The sequence below is a fragment of the Mirounga leonina genome, unplaced genomic scaffold, assembly GCF_011800145.1.
Source record: "Mirounga leonina isolate KUSES-001 unplaced genomic scaffold, KU_Mleo_1.0 Mir_94, whole genome shotgun sequence".
Classification (NCBI taxonomy): domain Eukaryota; kingdom Metazoa; phylum Chordata; class Mammalia; order Carnivora; family Phocidae; genus Mirounga; species Mirounga leonina.
This window is the reverse complement of record NW_023270855.1, coordinates 18,115,656-18,119,511: the sequence shown is the minus strand read 5'-3', so window position 1 is coordinate 18,119,511 and position 3,856 is coordinate 18,115,656. Positions and strand designations below refer to the sequence as shown.

The 3,856-nt window shown below is 37.5% G+C and overlaps 1 non-coding gene across 1 annotated transcript; it reads right to left on the bottom strand.

The window, feature by feature from the left end:
* Positions 1-2,849: 2,849 nt before the first annotated feature.
* Positions 2,850-2,952, bottom strand: LOC118006127. The gene has a single exon (XR_004677959.1). It is a non-coding gene; the product is annotated as a U6 spliceosomal RNA (small nuclear RNA).
* Between the last annotated feature and the right edge of the window lie 904 nt (positions 2,953-3,856).

Here is a 3,856-nt window from a genome sequence, read left to right as displayed (position 1 = left end):
CTCCCTCTCTCTCTCTCTCTCTCAAATAAATAAATAAAATCTTAAAAAAAAATTTCCATTTGGGATCCTGTTTGTTCTGGGGAAGCTGAGTCTATCTCTGGGACCTGGGACCAAGTCGAAACCAGTTACCACATTCCAATCCTCTGGCCACAGAATTGGTGCAGCGAACGGTATATAATTCTGAACTGATGCAATCAAAGTGAACCTTTGAATGTGTGCTCAGGTTGCTGGGACAAAAATACCCTCTCTTCTGCTGATATGAAGGAATGATTTTGTATCCATGAGACCTGTTAACTACCATCTTGGGATCATGATGGTGAGTGACTCAGGGTGACATCAGTGCTGAGTAGAGAGATTGACAAAAATCAGTCATTTGAGGATATCAGGCCTGTCCTAAATCCAGCTCCCTGTTCTGCACTTTTCAGTTACCTAAACCATGTAAGTTCCTTAACTGCTAAGCCAATAAGAGTTGGTTTTCTATAATAAATAACAGTATCATACCTGCTACAGAAGGAAAACTAATGCTTTTTGTGATAGGTAGAATAATGGCCAACAAAAGATGTCTACACCCTAATCCCTGGAACATGTAAATACATTGTTACATGGCAAAAGGGGAATTGAGATTGTAAGTGGAACTAAGGTTGTAATCATCTGACCTTTAAACGCAGAAACTATCCTGGATTATCAAGATGGGCTCAAAATAATCACAAGTATCCTTAAAATTAGAAGAAGGAGGCAAAAGATGAGTTAGTGTCAGAGTGATTCAACTTGAGAAAGATTCAGCCAGCCATTGCTGATTTTGAAGATGGACGTCATTCATGTCCCCATGAATCTTTGAATACTTTCTTACAGGCTGGCACAAAATTTTCTAAGTTTATCTTGTACTTTCCATACCCCAACCCCAGAATCAGCCATTTTCTCAAGGAGATGGTATTTTGAAATCAAGATCTCAGTGTTAGGTGTGGTTTTTGCTACTAGAATTTCATTGCTTTCAGGTTGTTTCAGCAAACAGACCTAGGAAATAGGAGACTTGAAGTCTTCAATCACAATTCTGGATTTGTCTACTTTAATTTTTCAATCAGTTTTTCCTTCATGTAATTTGAAACTCTATTGTTGGTGCAACAGTTAGGATGGCTATGTTTTCTTGGTAACATGCCTCATTTATTGTTATAAAATGTCCCTCTTTGACTATGGTAATATTTTGTTCTGAAGTCAACTCTGTCTAGTATTAATATAGTCACTCTGATGTTATTTTTGCTTTCTGTTTGAAAAACAGCATTATTGAGATATAATTCATATATCATACAGCTCATCCATTTAAAGTGCTTTTTTTCAGTATTTTTTTTAAAGATTTTATTTATTTATTTGAGACAGAGAGAATGGGAGAGAGAGAGCACATGAGAGGGGGGAGGGTCAGAGGCAGAAGCAGGCTCCCTGCTGAGCAGGGAGCCCGATGCGGGACTCGATCCAGGGACTCCAGGATCATGACCTGAGCCGAAGGCAGTCGCTTAACCAACTGAGCCACCCAGGTGCCCCTTTTTTTCAGTATTTTTAAAGAATTATGAAACCAATACCATAATCTAATTGAAGAACACTCTGCTACCCTAAAAGAAACCCCGTATTTATTAGCAGTTAGCCCTGTCCCTACTAAACCCCCTACACTCAGGTTTAAGAAATCACTATTCTACTTTCTGCTTTTATAAATTTGCTTATTCTACACATTTCATATAAGTAGAATCATACAATGTGTCATCTTTATGACTGGCTCGTTTCACTTAGCATATTTTTTTCAATCTTCACCCATGCAAAACATGTATCAAGACTCATTTATTTTCATAGCTGAATACTATTCCATTGAATAACATACTTGTTTCCTCTTGCTGATATAACAAGTTACCACAAATTTAGTGGCTTGAAGCAACATAAATTTATTATCTAACAGTTCTATTGATTAGAAATTCAATACAAGTCTCATTTTGTTAAAATCAAGATGTTGGCAGGGCTGCATTCCTTTCTGGAAGCTGGGGAGAATCCATTTCCTTGTCTTTTCCATCTTCATGTAATTTGAAACTGGTTTATGGCCCTCTCTCTCCGTTTTCAAAGCCAACAAAAGCAGGTTGAGTTCTCAAATGGATTTTCTGTGACTGACTCTTCTCTCTCCTTCTTCCAATTTTCAGGAGCCTTGGGTATCTTGATCTTTCAGGGTAACCTCCCCATCTCAAAGCCCATAAATTATTCACATTTAGAAAGTCCCTTCTGCCATGTAAGATTACATATTCACAAGTTCCAGGTATTAGGACTTGGTAATATTTAAGGGTCTTTCTTCTGCCTACCCCCTTTGGATATGCCACATTGATTTATCCATTTATCAACTGATGAACATTTGGGCTGTTTCCACTTTTTGTTATTATGAATAATGCACTTGTGCATTTCATGTGCATATCTTTCCACTTCTCTTTGGCATATACTTAGGACTGAAATTGCTGGGTCATCTGGTGACTCTGTATTTAACTTTATGAGAAGCTGCTAAACTGTTTTTGCAAAGAAGCTGCATCATTTTACATTCCAGCAATCTATGAAGGTTCCAGTTTCTCCACATCCTCACCAACAATTGTTATTTCCTGTGTTATTTGTTGCAGCCATCCTCACATTTTCCTTTCTAATTAGTGTTTGGATGGTAAATTTATTTCCATTGTCTCATCTTCAACGCAGGTATTGTGGTTGAAGTGGTTTGAAAGTGGTTTTTTTGTGAACAGCATTAAATGCATCTTATATCATCTTTTGTTTGTACATATACCATAGCCCTTTTAATGTTAATTTCTATAAAAATTTTTGAGAGCCAAATTTTTGAAAATATGCAACCCTTCACAAATTTGCCTGTCATCCCTGCTCAGGGACCCTACTACTCTTCTATCATTCCCATTTTAGTGTATATAGTGCTAAAGTGAGCATTCTTATAATAATGTTCTTACTTGCTTATAGCCTTACTAAATTATAGGTCTTGTGAGAGCAGAGATAATGTCTAATCCATTTATGTTGTCTTTCCTAGCTTTGTGCCTTAAGTATTTGTTGAATGAATATGAAACTTTATAGATTTTCACTCTACACATATTATCCAGAGGGCTTATCCCATGGTTGTCAATTGGCTCTCAATTATTTTGTATTGGAGGGACAGCTGAGAGTATTGGTTATACACTTGAAAGGGTACTGGATTGAACCCACTTTTTCCCCAAAAGGTGCTTAATTAACCTTTCGATTCCATCAGTTTCCAACTGTTTACTAATCCAACAATGATTCTTTCTCCCGAGTCAAAGTTCTTTTTAGTCTAATATTTATGTGATCTTTTTCTGGCCCGGCTTGACATCAGGCTCATTTAATATTGTACTATTCTACTCCACATGATGCATTTTGACCAACTAAATATTCCATCTAACAGATTTGTCAGTAAAGAGATAGCTCTTCAGTTGCAGTAGAAATAAATTTGACACATGATTGACACTGTTCACACACAAAGGAAGAGGTATCAAGTGAACTGGTGTGTCATGGCATCATAATGCAAAACAGCAAAGTATTTATTAAAAGAATACATTAAAAAATTTTAGATATGGCAATATCTGGGGTTCTAAAGAACATTTTGTAGATGTTAAATCTGTATCTTTGTTGCTTTGTTGTTTTAGAATTTGCTCAAGGATTCGTTAAAAGTAATTTACAGGGGCGCCTGTGTGGCTCAGTCGTTAAACGTCTGCCTTCGGCTCAGGTCATGATCCCAGGGTCCTGGGATCGAGTCCCACATCGGGCTTCCTGCTCGGCAGGAAGCCTGCTTCTCGCTCTCCCACTCCCCCTGCTTGTGTTCCTG